This window comes from Canis lupus, chromosome 8 (assembly GCF_048164855.1).
Source record: "Canis lupus baileyi chromosome 8, mCanLup2.hap1, whole genome shotgun sequence".
Classification (NCBI taxonomy): Eukaryota; Metazoa; Chordata; class Mammalia; order Carnivora; family Canidae; genus Canis; species Canis lupus.
Window position 1 is genome coordinate 24,244,380 of NC_132845.1, and position 24,066 is coordinate 24,268,445.

Consider the following 24,066-nt stretch of genomic DNA (forward strand, 5'->3'; position numbering starts at 1 on the left):
ATATAGTGGTTCAGTTTTATTTTTTGAAATGTGGCTCTCCAGTTTTCCCAGCACCATTTATTGAAGGGACTATCCTTTCCTCATTGTATATTCTTGGCTCCTCTGTTATAAATTAATTGACCGTATAAGTGTGGGTTTATTTCTAAGCTGTCTATTCTGTTCCATTGATCTAGGAGTCTGTTTTTATGGCAATACCATACTGTTTTGATTACTATAGCTTTGTAATATAGTTTGAAATCAGGATGTTTGCTGTGGGCTTATCATACATGTCTTTTACTATGTTCTCTTTCTGATAATTTATTATTAGTATAAACAACTGATTTTTGTAAATTGATTTTGTATCCTGCAACTTTACTGAATTTTTAAGTTCTAAGTGTGTTTTGGTAGAATGTTTAGGGTTTCCTATATATTGTATTACCTCATCTGCAAAAATAGAATTAGTCTACTTCTTCCTTTTTGGTTTGGATGACATTCATTTCTTTTTCTTGAATAACTCCTCTAGCTGGGACTTCCAAAACTATGTTGAATAAAAATGGCAAGAATGGGCATCCTTCTCTTCTTCCTGATCTGAGAAAGAAAGCTTTGAGCTTTTCTCTACTGAGTCTGATGTTACTTATGGGCTTGACACAGAAGGCCTTTATTATGTCTACATATGTTCCCTCTATACCCACTTTGTTAGAATTTTTATCATGGGGACACCTGGGTGGCTCAGTGGTTGAGCATCTGCCTTTGGTTCAGGGCGTGATCCCTGGGCCAAGGATGACATTCATACGATGTATGTATGGAGTTCCATGCCATTTAATTATGTATGCAGATTCAAGCAACCATCACTGCAATCAAGATATAGAACTGTCCCATCGCTAGCCCTTATAGTCATAGCCATTCCTCCCTTCACCCCATCCCTAACCTCTGGCTGATTTATTCTCCATCTCTATAGTTTTTCATTTTAAGAATGTTATATTAATAATGAAATCATATTGTGACCTTTTACATTGGCTTTTTTTCACTGAGCATAATTGTATTGCGATTCATTGAAGCTGTATATCATTTGTATCATTAAGTAGTATTTTACTGTGTGAACACATCACAATTTGTTTAACCACTCTGGGTGGTTTTTTCTAAGGGCCTGAACTGGCTCAGAAATGGAAGCAGGAGGGAGAATCTTGTCTACCTACAAGGAATCTTTCTGGTATTCAGGGTTTTTTCTCATGAAGGAAGTAACTAATGAGAGGAGAAGGTAAAGTTAAGCATGATTAAATGCAGTTTTCAAATTGAATATAAGAATGCTATGGAAGAGAGATTTCTGGAAGATGGCTTAGGTTCTGATTTTCTATTTGAATAGCTTGTTTTAGAAGTCAAATTTTACACAAGTCCATAATTAAACCAATCAAGCCAAATGGCAAACCAAGAACCAACTCACAGACCTAAAACCAAATCTATCTTTAAAATCCTGGTAGTTCATCACTAAAGATATATGTTCTCACAAAGCTTTCAGAATACTTTATTTTTAATCTGTGACTTTCTTTCTAAAATATATAATCCTGATCAAAAGTGTGATAGAAAAATAAAATTAATTACATCTGCACCCCTGGCTTTCCTTGTTGTGCTTATTTTCAGTCATATTTCCTTATAGTTTTGTATGAAATTTGGTTGGCAACTAAAAGTCCTAGTCATTGCTCTCCTGATTAATATCTCATCCTCTGATTTTCATTCTGATTGCTAGCAGGTTTATGGAGTTAATTATCCTTTTTATTGCTATTTATAACTTATAAGACTAATATGAAAATCTTTAGTGAAACAATTAAGACTTGTCTTGTCATAAGAATTATGGAATATCTTATTTTCAAATTGGAGTTTTCCTATTGTTATGAATTATTTTAAAAATAACTTACTTGATGTAAATGTCAAAATGTGTCCATATTACATACTATATCAATGATGGGTAGAACTCATTTTTGTGATTCTAAAAATTAATATATAATAAATAAAAGACTTGCTATCTAACATTTAAAGAGCTCTTACAGATCAACAAAATTCAGTTTTTGCCCAAAAAAAATCTGCTTTACTAATAAACATAAATGGTTAATAAACATTTTAAATGTTTAATCTCAATGGTAATAAAGAAGGTAGTCAAAATAACATTAAGATAATATACCATATTTTCAAAGATTTTTTCTTCTATTTTTAGTAACAATACCCAGAATTGGACGGTATGCAGGTAAATAAGGCAAATTATCACTCATGCTCAGCTGAAATGTAATTTGGCAATGTGTCCAAACCCTTTACCCTGCAATTTTATCATGAGGAAATCATACTGGGTATGTTAAACATTTATGTACAACATTCTCACTACATTTTTAATATGAAAAATTATGGGAAAATATATGACCAAAGACTGGAGATTGGTTAAATAAATTGGTTAAATAAATTATGGTATACTTATATATTAAATCCTATGCAGTAATTAAAAATTTATGTTCTAAGAAAACATAATTGATGTGAATATACACATATATATTTTTTAAGTAATTTATATAGCAGTTTTAGTTTGAGATGCCTGTGTGTATATGCATGTGTCTCCATATTTGTTCATGCTAATACTGTTTCATGCTGACTATTCATAGACCATGGGGAAAAAAGACTGGGGAGAGAATATGCCAAAATAACAGCAGCTATCGCACTTCAAATATTTTTCCTATCTTTTGGAGTCATCTTTTTAAATTTATACAATCATTATGTATTATTATCATAATCAGTATTAGAAAAAAAAACAAAGTTATTTTAAGAAGAAGCCAGAGGAAGGTATATTTTTTACCTTTATATTTACCATTTTTCTTAGTGAATTTGAAAAGAATGATAATTCTAAGATGAGAATTCAGAGACTCCAGTTACACACTGTGAATTGTTATAAAGAGAGCAACTAATTTAACTAAAAAAAAATAATAATGTTTATTCTATAATGGTGACTAGACACATAATGACTCATATATTTACTAAGCACAAATGTGAAGCCAGGAGACCAGAAGAGCTCAGTGGTTCTCAGACTTTTTTATTTCATTGGGGATGAAAGTCTCTCTCTCCTTATGCTCCATGTTCTAACATGCGATTCATCTAGCAGATCCCTCTACAAACACTTAGATCTTTGACTTAATAACTGATAAGCTGACCAACTATCAAGTGCCTTGGTAAATCTGTATCTACTGCTTCTGCTTATGGGAATTCTAACTCTCGACTTCCATTCTCTTGTGATTCCAGAATGTATTTGTCCTATGTATGTATTTGCTGAAGGGTCTCGTAAAATTGGAGTAAAGAAGGCAACATAGAAGGGGGCTCTTCCTATATAGGGTCTATGAGTCAGGTTACTTAACAATTCCTACTCAAATATTCTGCACATTCAAGAAAACAATTCCATTTGTAATAAACCTTCATGACTACACAAACTGTACATTCCAAATATATTAGTGTATTCCTGGTTCCCAAGCAACTCCACGCACTTTCACCAACCCATGCCTTTGTTCATGCTTATTTCTCAGTCTAGTATATCCTTGCCTTTTGCATCCTTCTGTTAAAATCCAATTAATCCTAGTGCCTAAGAAGCAGTTCTATTAATCCATTTTTGACTCTTTCTTTTTCCATATTACTGTTTATTTTTTTTTAAGATTTTATTTATTTATTCATGAGAGACACAGAGAGACACAGGCAGAGGGAGAAGCAGGCTCCATGCAGGGAGCCCGATGTGGGCTCAATCCCACGACTCCAGAATCACGCCCTAAGCCAAAGGCAGACCTCAACTGCTGAGCCACCCACGCGTCCCTGTATTACTTTGTTTTAGGGTGAATTCAGTGCTATCTTTGGCTTTCTCTGAAGAATAATAGGTCTTTTTCATTTTTTATTTACCTAACATGGTACTAAGGGCCTTTTACTCAGTAAACACTCAGAAAACATTCGGTGAACTAATATGGCCTATTAATCTCACCCTACAGATGCTTTTCATATTCTCTCAGATATGAAAAAGTAATTTAGAATGATGATGGATATCTGAATTTTAGAATATTTTAAAAGACCTGTAGTACTGCAGCTCCTGCAATACCTTTGAGTTCATATTCCACCACACACAGAGAAAATCTACCTTTTTTGAATAACACATAATGATCAATTTAATGACTTCTAAGTACTTTTTAGTCCCCATGAAAAATTATTATCTCTGAAGTGTTTGAAAGCAATTTTTTGCTATTCTTTCTTCTTTTAATCCTATTTGTATTAATAATTTGTTTAGCAAATTAGAGTAATCATAGATCCCAAGAAGTGGGCTTGACTCATTGAACATACATTTACTGATCACCTGCTATCTGTGAAATACAGGTGTTAATAGCAGTTAGCTCCATCTCCTTGCCCAAACACATACACAGCCTTGCCCTCATGGAGCTTACCTTCTAGTAGGGACAATCAGACAATGATAAAAACAAGTAAAATATATACCATGTATATATTACTGTGATAAATACTATGAAGAAAAGTAAAACAATGGAAGGATATTATAATTTGGTGGCAAAATAAATACCAATGACTTGGGCTTTACTATATGTCTCCTTTAATTCATTGTTTATTCTGTTTCTTGTACCTTGTGTCATTCTAGAATCTCTACATTTATTAAGTTATAAGACAAAACATGATGAAGCCTAAACTGAACTGAAAGCACAAGATTTTAATGCTGCAATATGGCCAAGACCATCTGAAGAACTTAGAAAAATAATGAGGAACACCTCACATGCTTGAAGAGGTAAATTCATGTAGCTTACTGGAGTCAATAAAGTAAAAGTCAGACAATAATTGTTTTTTTTTAATTAGTTTTCTTTTTGACAGAACAACATTAAATAAACATTTTAGGAATAAATATTTAAGTTCAATAATATAGGACTTATATTATAATGCTATTTAGGGATTAAATATCACTGAGATACATTAGTTTTGCAGACAATTTTTCCACCATGACCATTCCCTTTCTTTCCCTTTAAACCCTGAACCTATCCTGTCAATGACTAACACTACATAATAGGAAGCATCCTGACTTTTGTAGTGAACCTGTTACTTAAAGAGTCCTTGGGTAAACTGTGGATTCCTGAAAAAAAAATGATCCATGCCTTTATTAGGTATTTCTGAGAGGAGAAAGGAAAAAGTGAGGGAGAAAGCAGGAAAAGAGAGAGGGGACAACAGAGAGAAGAAAGAGAACAGAAAAAGAGGGAGGGACAAGGAAGGAGAGAAAACATCAGAAGTAGAAAGAGAAGGAAATATAATAATAGAATTGCATTGAAATCTAAAAGAAATAACATACCAGGATGTAATATTACCAAGTACTACATAAATAACTTTTGACTTTGTTTGTTTACAAGAAAATTCTAATTTTCTTTTTTACAAAGTTTCTGGTCATTGACAGTGCCCTGGGTTTAAGTCTATCTTTGACTTCTGTAAACTATGTTCCTCTTTGGCATTAGCTGTTACAGAAATTGTATCTGGATATTTGTTTCCAGAATTATTTTTTACTTTAGCATTTATTGCCTAATGTTGTTTTTAGTTCTCTCTTACCCCTTCTTTATATTAAATAGATATGTGGCATCTATTAAAAATTTTGACTGCCAAAGTTCTTGATATTTTATTTTTTTAAGGTCTTGATATTTTAAAGCTTCTAAAGCTCTTTCCTGAATTAGTTTTAAAGCTTTTACACAATAGTTTCTCCACACTACTCAACGGAGCCATAATATTCACATTTCATTGATGTGGGGATGATTATATGTGCAGTACAACACTTGTTTCTCAGTTGCTCTTGAGATCCAGTGGGCTGACTGATAATAAATGGGTCATTTTGACATTAGTAACCCATATTTGGCTTGTCTAATCCAGTTCCAACCTGCTATTAGAAAGTCCTCGAGCATTGTGAACATTTCTTCAGCACTTAAGAACTTCTGGAACTCCCCAAGGGCTTCTAGCATGTGCTTGGAAATAAGATTCGTCAAGCACAGTATGGCTTCTGACAGGCACTGCTGCCATTCCTTGAGTCCCACTTGCATGATCCACTATTCAAGTCCGCACAATAGGGCTGCCTACGCCAGACTCTCCAGCTTCATCCTCTGGTGCTGCTGCCACCTCTTTTACTGGAGCTGTTCAAGTACGGGAAGTGTTTATGAAGCTGAAGTGCCGATGAATTCTGTGGCAAAATAGAGGAAAATGCTTCCTTCCTTCCTTCATCCCTACTCCATGACTCCTCTCCTCCCCTTTCCTTACCTCCCCCCTCCTCTCCGTCCTTTATTGCAATATCTTGCAACAGGCACCCAAGCTGTACTACTTGTTCCTTAATCATGACAGTTTCTAGTGAACACAGATCTGTTTTTATTCACAAACTTCCTTCTCCCTAGACTCCAGATATGAAACTAAAGGAATGACAGAGACTGCTATGGTTAGAATCCCTCCAACATTGATATGGTAATAAGTGGGTAAATCCAGGCTGCCTGACTCCCTCTTTCCTAAGGAGGGGCTGGTTCTACCAATCTCTGCAGCGCCTTGAATCAATAGATCCCTGATTTGTCTCAGACAGGCTGCGAGACATGCCCACAAGGGTCTTCCTCCCAGCAGCAGACACTATTTAGGCATAAACTAGGAGCACCATCTCACAAGATAATCGAAGTTTTTATCTTCCCATTTCCTGTCTTTTGGCCACTTCACCAGTTGAGCCTTTGACCACCTCGCAATTTTACATGTTCTACTTCTTGCTAATCTTGCTAAGGTAATTTTCCAATGCAGTGATTTCACCATTTACTTAATTCCAAGGGGGATTATGTTGAGAAAAAGAAAAAGATTATTTGAGAAATATCTAATGGGTGTCAATAACCCATGCTACTCATATCTTCCATTTTAAAAGCTAATGGATAATTGACTCACTTGGCAATTAAATCTGAATTACACTACTTGTTTGCTATTTAACAATACTTCATTTTGACTAGTTAATATGTTTCCAAAATGGAATTGCATCCTATTACACACAATCAGCTTTATTATTTTCATACTTAAAACTAAATCATGACAAAGCAGACTTCAGCCAAAAATGTGTTCATTTGCCAATCCTTTCCTCTGATATATCCCCACGGTTAGCAGGGTGCCTGGGACATGTGCTGAACATGCTGGATGACTGAGTGAGTGAGTGAATGAATGAATGAATGAGTGAATGAATGCCTCAACCAATCATTCAATCAGGTTTTCCTAGAATACACTACAATCTTGTTAATTCAGTCTTCACTCATCCCCATGATTTATTCAGATCTGTTAATCTCACACAATTCTACAAGAGGATTTCCCTAGCATCTACTCTTATTTATATGTAACATGTAGGGATTGGCCTCCACTCTTGGATGTTCCATTCCACATGCTAGTAGTTGTTTCTAAGGAAGAGTTAGTTCACTGGTTTCCTTCCATAATATTTGACCACACCTTATCCTTTGCTCCCATTCGTGCTTTCTCCCTTCTCTATACCTCGTCTGGCTCTCTACTGCTTCTGCTTTACATGTCCAGTTCTCATGACCATTTACAACTCTGGGCCTTAATCTCTGGCTCTATTCTTTTGGATTCCTAGTACGAATTCTTTCTTTTGATGGGCTATTTCCTCAGAAATATCTACACAAATCAGGTAAGTCTGAGACTCCCTCTCCCTATGAGTTGCCCTCACCAGGCCAGCCTGGTCCCAGAGGCAGACAGATGGATGATAGGGTGTACTGTCTTTCAACAGAAGATCTAGGAATCTGCTGATTCAGAATTACCTGCAATGATTTAAAAGTGAAGATTCTCACCTTCTTATTCCCAAGAAACATGTAACTGGTAAAACTGAAAATTACATCTAAATGCATAAGAACATAACTTTGTTTTTTTTCTTTCTTTAAACTGTGCTTTATCCTGGTTGATATGTATATAATAATACCCTCAAACTTCTTTAGGTCCAGTACTAGTAGGGTTAATTTCAAATTAATAATTTCAACTTGCGTGTAAGAAAGCACGCAAGCTGAAATAACTGGCTTACTTTGTAAAGCCCATCTCCACATTTGGGAATTCCTATGAACAAAATATAAGAATTCTCTGTATGTATGTGTATCCTTGGGTGTAATTATGTATATAAACCATTCTTAAGCTGTCAAAGTGCTTCATGGGTCAGAATTTTGTCAGGTTTATAAAAACTTCTCCCCTAAATAACTTGAGGCAGCGTTTTGCTAACATATTTTGATACACATATTTAAGTTCTATTGTCACTCTATGTCTTGAACCAAGTTTTCCTGGATTTCCCTAAGAGTGGTATTTTCCAGCCCAAAATCCCATAGCATTCTGTTTATCTCTAAGTGTACTTATGTTTTATCTTGAATTACATTTGTTTTCATTTATTTTATCTTGATGGCATTTCAGGGCAAACCACTACTACCTATCAGCAAAATGTGAGGGTAATGAAGCTGAAAATCAAGGGAGGGTCAGGAATTGGATATTGAAGAATTATTATCAGAATGCAAAACTCATTCATGTTCCTTTCATGGAAGCAGAGTTGAAGATGTGGCTAATGGAACAAGGCACATTAAATCTATATAGGGCATGTGCAAGAATCAAAGTCCATGGGGAAACATGAGGTCACAGTAGGAGGAAGCTAATAAAAAGGCACATGTGGAAAGTAATGGTGGTGTTCACTTGTTCCACTCAGATTTATTGTCATAGATGAACTCTCATTACCATTTTGAGTTTTCTTTCTAAGGTCCAGGGCCTCTCATACTTTAGTCAGTCTTAATGAAGTGGTCTGCTTCATATAACAAGTAAAGAATCCTATTTCCTGTATTCCTATAACTCCACTGGTTATTCCTTTTCTTTTTTTTTTTTTTTAACCTCCACAGCATTTAACACACACATCTAAGGTGATAAATTTGAATGAATGAATACATTTTTCACTTTTAAGGGTTAACTAAAATTTGTCACCGACAGTGGTATTTGGTTGTACATACTAGTATAATTTTCTGTGGTTGAGGTAGCAAGTTCTCCAATTATACTTTCTATTGCCTCATTAGTCTTTACCTATTAGCAAGTAAGTTTTCCTTAATGGGGTATTTAGGATCATTTTAGCAATGGTCATTTATAATAAAAAGAAGAGACTACAGTAAACTCTTGCACTGAGCTTTAATGTATTATTTAATTCTTACTCCATCTGCAAGTGTTTATTTTCTTTTATTAACTGTATCAGAAGAAGCTAATTTGTATAGCGTTTACATGTTATTTTCCCCAGTGAGGTGTCTGCTGTCATGCTTCTATGGCTCTATTATACCAGAAAATGATACTGCATTGCTTTCAATTGCTTTAATATAAAAATCAATAAAAAGAATTATATGAGGGGGAGAAATCCCCTTACAACTGAGAATATGTAATAAACAGGAATGAAGAAAAATCTTGTACATATTTAGTCAAACTTTTTTCTTCTTTTTTTTACCTTTCTTCTTAAAAATAAAAAGTTACCTCCTTTATGTCTCAGAGGCACAGCTGTGTTACTGGTGTGCCACTGCTGAGTCATCTGTGTCAGTCACTGTGTGCCAGTTAATTCTGCACAGTACAGGGTAGGAAAAGGACCCATCAGAGAGAGTCTACAGCATAATTAAGAAACACTCTTCTCATCCCACTGCTCTCCAGTATCTCTTCTTCTCACCTTGCCCTGTTTTTCTTCTTTATGAAATAGTAGTAGTTTTTCCGTCTCAGTGAGAAAATAACAATTCAGCTAACCCCAAATGACTTGTGCACCAAGTTCCAGATATGTGGCCTGAGAGAGATCTTGCCTAGTCATTTTCAGGCCAAATTTGAGGCATATAAAAGCAAGCCTACACAAATATATGAGGTCAAAAATTGTTAGCTGAATTCATTAAAGAAACTGGATACTATTTGGTTAATTAGAGGCTTTTTATCCAAAATAGGGCTTTTTTTCCTCACTGTCTCCAGAGATTTTTGTCTTCATAAACCAAGCATTTTGCTTAAAGTAATCTCTACACCCAATGTGGGGCTGGAACTCATGACCCTGAGATGAAGAGTCACATGTTCTACTGACCGAGACAGCCCGGGGCCCCTAAACTAAGCATTTTTGGTAAAGCATTTCTAGTAGAGCTTTTTTTTTTGGGGGGGGGGGGCGGGAGGTCGGGGGGTAATACCCACACCAAGCCATGACTTGAAGTGAAATGAGATTTCACTTAAATCCCACTTCGTTTCAAGGTCTCCAAGCTGGCAATCAGTCCGATTATCAACATATGACAAATATTTACTTCTGTGTGTGTTTGTGTGTGTGTGTAGCAACGTTACTGGTACATAGTATGGTAGGCTTACAGATGTATAAGCACAAAGATTTTTAAGATTGATATGACTTGACTAATAAAGCAAAGATTATTAAGTGAAATCGTATATATATGAAAAAGTATTATAAACTATAATTATATAAATATAAGGTATGAATATTTTTTTAAGTTTGCAACTGGACACACTTTTGTGGTGTTTGTTTCCCCTAACTTCTATTTATCTAATTGGCCTCTTTTTTGTTCTTCATAGAGCATAATGGAGTTATTTTAGAAGTCAGATTTGAGAGAAAACAGCAAAAAGATTTTGTCATACTCTAAACAGGGAGAAAAGTCATGTTTATCTTAAAAAAAAAAAAATCAGATCAGGATGGCTAACCAAAAAAAAAAAAGGCGGGGGAAGAGGCTTATTCTAAGGCCACTTGGGAACCATTCATGTGGGTGGTGGCCATTTACTTCTCAATAAAACATGACTACTTACCATAGCAACCAGATAGTAGATGGTATATATGCTGCCTATGAGATACAGTACTTTAATAAAGAAATACTTGCAGTGAAGAGTGAACAAACACATAGGCACATTTTTATAATCTCATAAAAGAAAACAATATCTTTTGCAAAAGCATTTATATTTTCCTGATTTTTAATACCCAGCTACTGTGTGATAATCAATACAATATGCTATAAGCCATTTGTCTTTCTTTGTGACTACCTTGCCTTTGAAAGTGATGGTTTTTATTTGTGTGCTTGTTTCAACAGGTTGAATGTTACATTTCAGAAGGCATCAAGTTGCAATGGGAAGGTAGCTTTTCTTTTTCTAGAGAAGAGAGTACAAAATGACTGAAATTCCTGCAAGGTGATACACCGGTTCCTGCAATTTTTCTAGGAGATAATATGTGAGTCATATTATCTCCTAATTTCCTTCAAGTTTCACACAGGAAGGAGGAGCCTGAGTGGTTTTAATGAACATAGGAGCTAGGTTGCAGTGGTCTACTGAGGAGGATGCTTTTGGCTACAAATTAGATCCCCGTGCTTTTTTCATAGCTCATTTATGTACTTTGGCTACATGTTTACACTTTACAATACCCTAAGCTTTGCATCTGAAAGAATCTTGTATTACCTTGTTATGATACTACTCCCTGTGAGCTGTTTCAAATTTTTACAATAATGTTTATTTTGCATGTGTGGGATTATTCATGTATTATTATAAGTAGGTATAGTCCATATTTTATAAAAGTTAAATTTTTACTTGGAAATCATAGCCAAGGAACACTTTTTTTTTCCAATGAAAGTAATTTAAATTGAAGTAAGACCCTCTAATACCACCATCTGTACAAGTAAACTACTTTCAGAGTAATTAAATATGCATATCTGATCCCTGTACTGTACAGATGAATGATGTTTTATTGAAGCAATATGCTATATAAATCCCCTAGGTATTAAAGATGAGGTACCAATAGCATTTTATATTCATGCAGATACAAATAAGCACAAAGAAGATATTTGAGCAGTTTCATCTTTTCTAGAAATACATCTTACCAACTTTTCCTAGTTAATATATTTTACCAAATAGTGTGATCAACATTTTTATTGGTCTAATGTTCTGCATTGATTTCAAGCTTCACCAGCTATTTTCATGTTGTATATATGTCTGAATTTATGATAGGTGCCCATTTACTTATCTTTTGCAGGTTCCCAGGGAGCTGAGCAATGCAGTGAAACTGAAATCATTATGTCGTCTGAATTCATTACAGTTGGACTTGCCCCTCCATGAAACAGCACTGCACAGCCAATAGGAATTCACGGCCCCTGCCCTTTATCCCATCATCATGGTTTATAGTCCATAACAAATACAAATACAGAAAAGAACCACAACAATATAATACATCTGACCTGCCAGCCTACTTTCCAGGGCTTTGCCTGACAAACTTTCATTTTTACTGCACAGGGCAGAAGCAAATGGAACACACTCTGTTGTTACCCCCTTGTAAGGCTGGACCTTGGGTTCTTAGTCCACATCTCTGACCATGTCATCACCACCAACTGTCATTGCAGCCAGTCTCAATTGGGAAATGCAGTCACTTAGTAAGATCTTCCAGTAATAAGTACTGGTGAGCGTTTATGGATAGCAATTTAAAAGTGGCTTACCAGTGCAGTGAAACATCTCAGTTGCTTTTATAAAGCACTACTATCTTCCAGTATCATTAGAGCTGACAGGTGAACTGGGCCTTAGAAATAGTCTGGATCAACCTAGGGATACTAAAGGAAGACTCTATCAAAGACATTTTCATTTCAGATCCTTAGGAATAGAATGTCTTTTTCTCAAATTGTTGTTAAGCCTTAGGAATTTGATAATCAGTTTTATTTTCCTTCACATCAATAATTCCCATTACAGTCAAATTATTTGTTTGCTGGAAAAGTGTTGGAACTCCCGCTTCTCTTTAGCGTCTTCTCATATTTGTGACCATATTCAAAGCGGGTAAAATTTGCAAGTGATATGGAATATTTATTTTATAATTTATACTTAATCATCCTTTAACAAACAGCTCAAGGAACTAAATGAATAATTTCTTAAACAAAGGAAATTCCAAATTGCCTTTAGAACAGAAGCACGTGGGATGCTCTACATATCTTACCAGTACTTTTTTTTGTTTTGGGGCATTTGACTTTTCTGTTTATTTGTAATAAGTTAAAAGGACACAAAATATAATACTTTATGCATCAGATTAAGTTCCCTATAAGATTTTATTGAAGATGTGTTAAAACTATGGTATTAGAAACATGGAATTGTCCTCTAAATATTTTCTCTTTGCCAATAAAGTTGTTGTTCAAAACTGACTACAGATTTCAAAGTCAAGCAGCAGTAGCAAAACAGAGTCCCACATACCTCAGAAAACTTTAATCACGGAATCTTACAAAAATTTATATCATACGGTTTGTCTATTCTCATCTACTCTGTATAAACATGTTTTTCTGTCAAGTGGCATTTAAGGCTCAAAGAACTGTTTGCAGAGAAAAGGTTTAGGATTTACTGGGGACTGCTTATGAAGTTCCAGATTCTCCCAGTCTGAAGCCTGTCAGATCTGATACACAACAGCCACTGCAGAGATTCCATAAAATTTAAACGACTCAATAAGAAAGGATAACTGGATAGTCTGTATACCATCATGCCCTGCTTGGAAAAAGTTGGGTTAGATGGGAGAGAAAGAGTGAACTCTGAATTTCCATATTTTCTTTACTGTCTGCAATGATTTTATATTACCTTTTTTAGATAAAAATAATGTATAGTTTTAAAAATAGTTGCCCTTGGCTTTAGGCTGACTGTGTGTTATAATTTTAGAACTCTACAGTGCACCATAATACACACAACTAGGTCTTCCTGATTCTTCTGTAAATACAGTATAATCACAGTGATCATCATCTTGTTATATAATGAGAGGGGTCTCACACAGAGTTGTTTTTTTACACTGTCTAGTGTCCTGGGACTAGGAGGATTCATGAGGACTGATAAGAGTATGGAAATGGAGCAGCCTTCAGAAGAAATTAAAAGCCGAACTATTACAGGAGGGTCAGGCAGGTTGAAATAAGCAGCAGATAAGCAGCTCTCTCAGAAATGTTTTCTTTCTCAAGGCATTTCAACCAAATATGAAAGCAGCTCATACTACCTTTAGTCTAAATGTAGAGTACCAAGTGAATGAACATATCTCTACTTTGCACATTTTCTGTCATCAAATTTCCAAATACTTCTCAGTGAAAATCTGAGTAGTAGAAACTTTTCCTGAAAACTTTGTCTCTTTAGAAAGTACATACTTTCTTATCATGGATTTCAAATACATGGTTTCTGAATGCCCTTTGAAGTAATCTTCAAATTCTTTATGCAACTCTAAATTAAGGATTCTTCACCATAATGTACTTTTATATATTCACATAAATAAACCTATACTGCTTTTGAGCACTTCTCTCACCATTATCCAAAATCATGGACCAACCCAAAAACTCATTAGTAATCAACATTATAAAACTAAAAAATTTTTGACCCATGAGTGTGAAAAGAAATTTGTAATTCAATATGGAAAATTATTTCAGATGTCTGACCAGCTTGCTTCTCCATATTTTCTGTTAGTTTTGTTTGTTTGTTTTGTCTGTTTTTGTTAATATTTCTGAGTGTGGAATTTTTGTTTCATCTTACTATTATTAGCATTGACATTATTATTATTATGCTTTTACTGAGATCTTGTTGGACCATTGCTTTTGTTACTAAAGGGATCTGAAAGATGAAGTCAAATGAGCCTTCTTAATGAATTGACTTATGCTGTAGTCCGAAAAGCGTCCAAAAGCATTTGCCCCCATCCTTCAACACAAATAAGGTTTTACCTCGTTTTTTCACACAATCTAACTTGGATATTTTCTATTTTGTTCTACTCCAGGAAATGTGCAGCTACTTGAAACTTTTAGGTCCTCTTTAGTTTTCTACCTTAGAGAAAGATGGTATGGTGTGAGCGATATTGAAACTATGCATGACTGAAAGCTTTCTCTTGTACCTAAATGTATATATTTATACATGTTCATGACCTTGGAAAGCAAAACTGTGTACACTTTCTAAAATTACTTCAGGACCTAAATAAAGTAGATTTCAAGAATAGTATTTTTTTATAATAAGGAAAATAACAATGATCCTATGTTTACAATTCTCCCTCAGCAGATTTACAGATAGAATTTTAAAACAGATTGTCTATGAAAGATAGTATTCATTTAAATTGTATTAGCATGAGATGATGCCACAATATATTGTAATCTATTTAAAATAGTTTCTTAGTCTCCTGAGATATTTTAAAATAGTTAAACTAAACTAGAGTTTCTACTGGGGAACAATTGAAACTCTAGAATTTTTAAATTATTATTATTCAATATTCTGCAAGGCAAAAGAAAACTTACACATTTGGGGGGACAGCCTAGGGAGCATCTCCTCAGACATTGAGGCACCATTTGGTGCCTAAAATCTAATATCAACTATGGTGTTGAAAATGCATTTAGTTTTAGATCTCTGGAAGAATATAATAAAGGCCAGATGTAAAATAGCATCTCTCGCTTAATTCTCAATTTTCTTATTCTGGAAGTAAGAATTAGAATAAAAACTATTTAAATGGGAAATATGTAGACATTAAATTAAAAGAGAGGTTTGGAAATTAGCTAGTATATACCCAAAATAGAGATTATTTAGCCTCCCTAAACAAGAGCCTTGGTAGGCTTAACCACAATCTCACAATAGAAAAAAACTAACAAAAACATATACAGATTTTGAGCTAAAACTGACTTTTTTTTGCACATAAATGTTTATAGCAGCTTTACTTGTAATAGTCAAAAATGCAAATGTCCATCAATTAGTGAACAGTGGGTGTATGGTATATCCATACAATGAAATATACTCATCAACAAAAAGAAATGAATAACTGATACGTAAGTGAATCTCCATATTCTGCAGAGTGAAAGAAGCCAGATAAAAAAGTACATGCTATATGACTCATTTGTGTAAACTGTAGAAAAGGCAACTGATCTACATTGATAGAAAGCAAATCGTAGGTTTCCTGAAGACAGTCAAGTGTAGGAGGGAGGAATTAAAAACTAGTACAAGAAAACTTTTGGAATGATGGATATGTTTGCTGTCCTGGTTGCTGTAATGGTTTTATTGGTTAATGTATGTCAAAACTTACAAATCACAAACTTTAAATGTGGCATACTGTTTGTCAATCAAACCCCAATAAAGCGGTTAAAGAAAAAAAATCACCAATTAAGACAAACTTGGCTTCCTGACTATCCAATATTTGTTCTCCCTTTCTTTAGCTTAATGGAACCCCAATTTTGTCTGTGGTGGTAGTCTGAATGGATCATCATTTATGCCACTCATAATAATCCTATTACCCTCTCTCTATCTGCCTCTTTAGCAGTTGTGAAAGGCCATATGATCTGAGACCAAAGAAACTTAAGCTCATGTCTGCTGGTAATGGTTCTGGGAAAGTTTTGACTTTTTCAATAAAAGATAGGGGCTCCTGGGTGGCTCAGGCAATTGAGCATCCAACTTTTGATTTTGGCTCGGGTCATGACCTCAGTTGTGGGATAGAGTCCCATGTGGGGCTCCAGGCCGGCCATGCAGCCTGCTTGGGATACTCTCTCTCTCCCCCTTCACCCTTTCCCCAACTCACTCACACTTTCTCTCTAAAATAAATAAAAATTGTTAAAGCGTGGGGGGGCTAAGATAGCTGGTTTAGCCTTTCCCTTTCTGTCTTCTTCCTTAAAATTAACCTCCTTTATTAAGAATTATCAAATCCAAACTATGGCTAAGATGAGGAAACTGTATCTAAATGGTAATGAGAGCAATATCAATAAAAACAACAAAAACTAATTGAAAACTATACAATGTATCTTCTGTTTCTGACATGAAAGAGGAAGTGGATACAAGTTTACCCTCTCACTATAAACAACTAGAAAACTGAACAAAATATATAAAGCAACAGTTTTTAGAAACTGAACACTGAACATCACAGAACTATGATTCCTCCCAAGAAAGAGAAAAAAATAAATTAAATAAGCCTTATAATCACCCCCAGGTATCTGCTTAGACACACTTTCCAGACCATGGTGCATGGAGGGAGAACCCAAACAAACAATAGAAGTCTTCCCAAAATGAGAAGACAGGAATCAGCTTTTGGTAAGGCCAAGGAGACTAGAATTTTCAAAGGAGAGTACAAAAAAGGAGGGAGATATATACAGAAAATGCTTCAGAAATCTGCACACAGTCCTCTTGAGTATGTTAATAAATACTAACCTGCACACACCTATGTAGAAACTCTATGAAGCCAAGCAAAAAGCAACTTTTAGAAAAAGAACAATTATGGGATAGCTACAAAACAAATGATTCCTAGAGCTGACACAAAGCAGGAAATCATTCAAATCCCAAAAAGCCAGATTGAGGAGACCTCACTGACTATATGGAACATTCATTAGAGAACTCAGAAGGTTGACAATTTATTAATAGGGCTAAACATGGTCTAGAATAAATCCTACTATATACCTACCTTAAAAAACTAAAAATAAGACTCAGAAGGATCAAAGTGATTCTCAAGTAACTTGACTATTCTTTAAAAAAAAAAAAAACCGACAATGTCCGATGCTTAAAAATGTGAAATTCATAATGTTTGATTTGTAATCAAATATTATTAGATATAAAGAGCAACAGGAAAAACTGACACATAATCAGGAAAGACATCAATTGATAAAAGCATAATCAGAAATGACAGAGATAGTGGAAGTAGCCAAAAAAGATGTTTACCAGTATGCTCTAAAAATTAAAGAAAAATATCACCATAATGTGGAGAACAGAAGATTTTACAAAGGCCCAAATGGAGTATAAAATAACTGAAATTAAAATTTCACTAAATAGTGTTAACAGCACAGCAGATACTGCAGGAAAAAAATCAGTGAGCTTCACAAAACAGCCATAGAAACTTTTCAAATGAAGCTCAAAATGAAAAAATATATCTGAACGAGAACAAGTCCAGAAACTCAGTAACCTATGGAACAAAATCAAGTACTCTAACATATGTATAACTGAACTTGCCAAAGGAAAGAAAAACGTGAGGACAGAAAGAATGCTTGAAAAAACCAGTGGCTAAATTTTTTTAACTTTAGTGACAAGATAAACTTATAGATCCAGGAAAACATTTAAGTTCGAGGATGAACAAAAATAAAGCCACACTGAAGCACACATCAACTTCCTGAAAACCACTGATCAGAAGTTCTTTAAAAAGACCAATAAAAAAGATACACTATATACAGAAAAAAAAGAATGGCAACAGATTTTTGTCAGAATCTTAGCAATCCAGGAAATAATGGAATGTAATCTTTAAATTGCTAAAGAAAAATAAATAACCTGTGAATATAATAATGAACAATTTTTAAATACTTGAAAAATGAAGATGAAATAAAAACTCTTCAGACCAACAAAAACTAAGAGTATTTATTGTCAGCAGGTTTTCATTTCAAGAAATGTTATAGGATATTCTTGAAACAGAAAATATTAACAAGTGAAAACTTGAAGCTATACAGTAGAATGAAGAAAGAAATGGTAAACCTGTGGGTAAATGTAAAAGAGTTTTGTTTCTCCATTTAAAAATTTCTTTAAAAAAATTCTTCAAGCATAATTAACCAATTAAATCAGAAATTATAATCAATGTCTTTGTGGAATTGTAACATACATAGAAAAAATATGATAACAATAGGCATTAAGGATATGAGGGGAAAATGAAAGTAAACTGTTATAAGGTTCCTATGTTTCACATAATGAAGTATCATGTGTGAAGGTACACTGTAACAAATTAAACATGCAACTTTTAAGTCTTGGAGCAATCACTAAAAGTATAAAACCAAGAGTTATAGATGACAAACCAACAGTGGAAATAAAAGAGATTCATAAAAATACTTAAAAATAAAAGGGAGAAAAAGACAAAAAGGAAAAAAGAAAAAGAAAAAATATAAGTAGAATAGAAAAAATAAGTTTGCAGATTTAAACCTAGCCAGACCAATCTTACTTCTACTAAATGTAAAAGGAAAAAACATTGCAATTAAAAGGAAGAGATTATTAAACAGACTAAGAAGAAAGTAAGACCCACCTATATTCTATCTGTAATAGAACCTGACTTTAAGTACAGATGTAAGTAGGTATAGATATAAGCATAGATGTAAAAATATATACTATGAAACACTCATTGTAAGAAAGCTAGAGTGGCCATAATAATATAAATGTAGACTTCAAGATAAGAAATGTAATCAGGGATAGAGACACTTCATAATGATAAAGAAGACATAAAAATCCTAAATATACATACATTCAGATACAAAGCTTCAAGTGCCTGTAAGAAAACCTGACAAAACTTAAGGAAGAAATAAATAAATTCACAATTGCAATTGCCATTTCAACATTCTCACTCAGTAATTAATAGACAGAAAGTAAATAGAAATATATATGTGATTTTAAAACATTATCAATGAAATTACCTAACATTCATAGAACACTACACCAATAGCTGGTAAGTACAGATTCAAGTGCACATCGAATATTCCCAAAGATAAAATGTATGCTGGGCCATAAAAGAAGCTCTCAATTATTAAAGGAGTAAAATAATACAGATTATGTTATCTTATCATGATAGAATTTATTCAGGGATTAATAACAGAAACTTATCTGTAAAATCCCCCAAATATTTGGAAGTTAAATACCACAGGTGAATATTGTACTGGAAATCCTAGTTAATGCAAGAAAATAAGACAAATAAATACTACATATACATTAGAATGTATATATAAATAATACAGTTGCATGTACAGATAATTCTGGACAAACTAAATTAATCATTAGACTATTACAAAGGTTCAAGATTTCTGCACATAAGGTCAATATACAAAATTTAAAAGCATTCTACATAGTCATGATAAATTATAATATTTAATGGAAATAAAGGATTTCATTTTTTTTAAGATTTTATTTATTCATGAGAGACACAGAGAGAAAGAGGTAGAGACATAGGCAGAGAGAGAAGCATGCTCCATGCAGGGACCCCGATGTGAGACTCAATCTTGGGACTCCAGGATCATGCCCTGGGCTCAAGACAGGTGCTAAACTCCTGAGCCACCCCGGCGTCCCTATAAAGGATTTCATTAAAAAAAAGAAATGAGTATTTTTCAAATCAATTTCCTAACAAAATATCCTGTGAAAAACTAATACTAAAATTTATACGTGTAATTAAAGAACCAAGAATAGCTACGACAATTCTAAAAAAGAATTCATGTAAACAAACTTTTTACACTTCCATAATTAAGACAATATAATATGGATGCAGTGACAGGTAGACAAACTAAAAGGGAAAGAAAGCCCCAAAATAGACTCATGTACAAACAAAAATTAAATATATCTGTGGTGACATTATAAATAGTAAAAAAGATATAGTCTGTTAAACAAATGGAATAGGGAAAATTGGTCAAATATGCAAAAAGTAGAAACTGGATCCCTGCTTCATATTATACACAAAAATTCAAATAGAAATTAGTAATTTCCTGAATTGTATTTGAATTTGCCAAATGTTACATATGTAGAACACAGGACTGAGTAGAATTTCTTAAACATTACACAAAACAATACAAACCATAAAGTATAATATTAACATTTTTTCCAAGTGTTTAGAATAAAAATCTTTGAGTAAAGTAAAAATAAATAAATAAATAAAATAGCCAAAGTTGGAACAATTTGAGAAACAATGTAAATGGAGTAGTAGTGGATTAGAATCTAAAGTATAAAATAAATACTCGTAACTCCATATGGCTATAAATAAATGATTAAATAAATAAATGGGACAGAATAGACATATGTCCCACTCAAAGGAATTCTAAATAATTTATGTATACATATCATCTCTAAAGAGGTGGAATATAGCTTCCTACTACTTAACTGTGGACTGCCTATAGTGACTTCCTTCAAAAGAATGCAATATGGCAACGGAAAAAAATGAATTACTTTATAATGGAGAAACCTGACAAATACTACCTGAGTCAGGTGATTGATGTCAATATCAATAATAGTAAGTCATGTTGATAGTATGTATCCTTCATCTGATGTAATGAGAATGGCATTTCTCATCTGTGATTTTCCTTCCCAGAACCCTTAACCTCTGTATAACTATGAGAAAAATATCACATAAATTCCAGCTGAGGAATACTTCATCAGTATTCCTCAAATTATTAAGGTCATCAAAAACAAGGGAAAACTGAAAAACTGTCACAGCCAAGAGAAGCCTAAAGAGACATGATGACTAAATTAATGTGATATCCTGGATGGGATCCTGGAAAAGGGGGAAAAGAACATTAGGTAAGGAAATTTGAATAAAGTATGGACTTTATTTAATAATACCCTATATTTGTTCATTAATTGTGACACACTAATGTAAGATCTTAATAAGGCAAACTGAGTTTGGGGTATATAGGAATTTTCTGTACTACCTTTGCAACTTTTTGTAAATCTAAAACTATTTTAATCTAAAGGTTTTCTTAAAAAAGAGAGAAAGCCATAGTCTGGGAGAAAGTCTTTGCAGTATGCATAACAAATAACAATTAACATTGAGGATATATAAAATAAGTAAAAAGCATGTAATCTAAAAGAAAAATCATTAAAGAATTTAAACTTTCAATTCACAGAACGGGTAATCTTAATGGCCATAAACATACACAGAGAAATTCAACATCATAATTCATGAGGGAAATACATATTTAAAGTAGCACATGAAATAAAATCTGATAATGTAGAAGAGGAAGTGGAACAGTGGCAATTCTCATGCTCTAATTATAGAGTAAAAATTATACCAAACAAAAAAATAGCCCTACACTGAAAACAATCCTGAAATCTGTCAACAGTAGAATGAATTATGATATATTCATAAAATGGAATACTATATTCCAATGAGAATGAACTGCAGCCAAATGCAATATCATGCAAATCTCACCAACATAATATTAATCCAAAAACTACACACAGAAGTACATACTCTACAATTCCATTTAGATAAAGTTCAAAAATAGACAAATCTAACCTTCGGCATTAGAAATGAGATAATGGTTACTCTCAGGAAAAAAGACAATGACTAAAAGAGGCCTCAAGGAAACTTCTGAAGTCATAATTACAGTCTGTTTCTGAATCTGGATGCTTGTTATTTCAGTGTGTCAACTTACAAAGTATACATCTGTGATCTCTGCACTTTCCATAGATATGTAACACTTCAGTATAATTGCAAAAAACCAGAACAAGACAAAACACACAAACATGTACTTGAGGAAACTGGGAGGGAATGCTTAAAGATGAATTAGGTTCTATTTTTAAGTTAAAACTTTAATAAATAAAAATTAAAAAATTTAAACAATTAAAAAAATAGTAACAGAGTTCCAAGCATGAAATTCACTAGGAAGAAAGAAGTCTAGTAAGAAAAGCCAGAGCGGGGGCACCTGGGTGGCTCAGCTGGTTAAGTGTTTGACTTTTGGCTCAGATCATGATCTCAGGGTCCTGGGATCCAGCCTTGCCCAGCATCAGGCTCCCGCTCAGTGGGGAGTCTGCTTGTCCCTCTGCCCCTCCCCTCACTCATACATGCACCCACACACTTGCACTCTTTCCCTCTCAAATAAATAAAATCTTAAAAAAAAAAAAAAAGCCACAGCAGATACAAGTCCTGACTGTAGGCAATGAATAATGCCCACTGTGATGGGCATAAAGCAGCACATTCTAAAGTAACTCCCTGAGTGTGATATAACCCTTCTGTTAGTTTGATAGGGTTGTCACAAAAAATGCAACAGACTAAGTGACTTAAACAGCAGACATTTATTTTATCATCTTGGAGGCTAGAAGTTCAAAATCAAGGTATTACCACCTTTAGTTTTTCCTTGGCTTGTAGTTGGCCACCTTCTCCCTAGATTGTCACATGGTTTCTCTTCTGCATGTGCCTATACCTGATGCATGTGTGTGTGTGTGTTTCTAGTTTTTTTAAAAATGGATTTTATTTTTTAGAGCTGTTTCAGGTCCATAGAAAAACTGCAGAAAGTAATTTCCCATATTTCTCCTCCCCATACATATATAGCCTCCCTCATTATCAACATCTCCATCAAAGTGGTACATTTGTTACAATTGATAAACCTACATTGAGATCTCACTATTATCCAAAGTTCATAATTTACATTAGGACTCACTCTTGGGGTTGTACATTCTATGGGTTTGGAAAAATGTATAAGGATATATATCCATCATTATGATATCATACACAGTATTTTCACTGCCTAAAAACCTGTGTTCCATCTACTCATACCTCCCTTACCTCTCATCTCTGGCAATCACTTTCGTATTGTCACCATAGTTTGGCCTTCTCTAGAATTAGTTGGAATCATATAGTATGTAGCCTTTTCAAAATGACTTCTTTCACTTATTAGTAACATGAATTTCAAGGTTCCTCCATGTCTTTTCATGGCTTAAGATCATTTCTACTTAGTGCTGAATAATATCCCATCTTCTGGATGTTTCTTTATTCATTCACCTACTAAAGGATACCTGGCTTGTTTCCAAGTTTTAGTAATTATGAATAAAGCTACTATAAACATCCATGCATAAGGTTTTTTTGGTGGACATAAGTTTTAAATTCTTTAGATAAATATGAAAAAGCATGGTTGCTGGCTCATATGGTAAGAGTATATTTAGGGACAGACCGGCTCTTTAGCATTTAGAGTTAATAGGAGCTATAACTACTTCCAGAAACTACAATGCAAAAACAAGGAAGATTTGACCAGTCCATGTCAGACTAGAAGTTGTTCCACAATCCATAATACTTTTTTCACCTCCACTCCCTTTTTCCATGTCCACATCTCTTTTACTTCTATTTTTTCTTCTTTCCTATTTGTATCTGCCAAGTACTTTCTTCTTTTAATGTCTGTTGATAAGTACTCCCATTACTGTGGGTATATTTCTTCCCTCACTGTTTGTCCTCTTTCCCTTTTTTTTATCTCTCTTCCTCTCTTTTCTGTCTTTCTACTTTATCTTTTTTTCACAAACTACACCTTTCCCCACTTACATCAGTCATTGTGTAGAAATCAAGTGGATATTTTAAAAACTATGCTATATTTAAGTAAAATTTGTTACTTCTTG

The 24,066-nt window shown here is 33.9% G+C and overlaps 2 long non-coding RNA genes across 4 annotated transcripts in view; one reads left to right on the forward strand and one right to left on the reverse strand.

Annotated features, from left to right (window-relative positions):
- LOC140638012 (uncharacterized) overlaps positions 1 to 13,181 on the forward strand; it is a 42,575-nt gene extending 29,394 nt beyond the window's left edge. For 2 of the 3 annotated variants that reach the window (XR_012035128.1, XR_012035130.1), the window contains exons 2-4: positions 4,637 to 4,780; positions 11,103 to 11,239; positions 12,035 to 13,181. This is a non-coding gene — a long non-coding RNA (uncharacterized lncRNA). Of the gene's footprint in view, positions 1 to 2,188; positions 2,319 to 4,636; positions 4,781 to 11,102; positions 11,240 to 12,034 lie in introns of all 3 variants that reach the window. The other variant, XR_012035129.1, reaches the window with a different exon arrangement.
- The window catches only part of LOC140638013 (uncharacterized), a 481,686-nt gene that overhangs the window by 339,717 nt on the left and 117,903 nt on the right, over positions 1 to 24,066 (reverse strand). The window contains exon 6 of the long non-coding RNA XR_012035131.1: positions 12,492 to 12,602. This is a non-coding gene — a long non-coding RNA (uncharacterized lncRNA). The remainder of the gene's footprint in view (positions 1 to 12,491; positions 12,603 to 24,066) is intronic.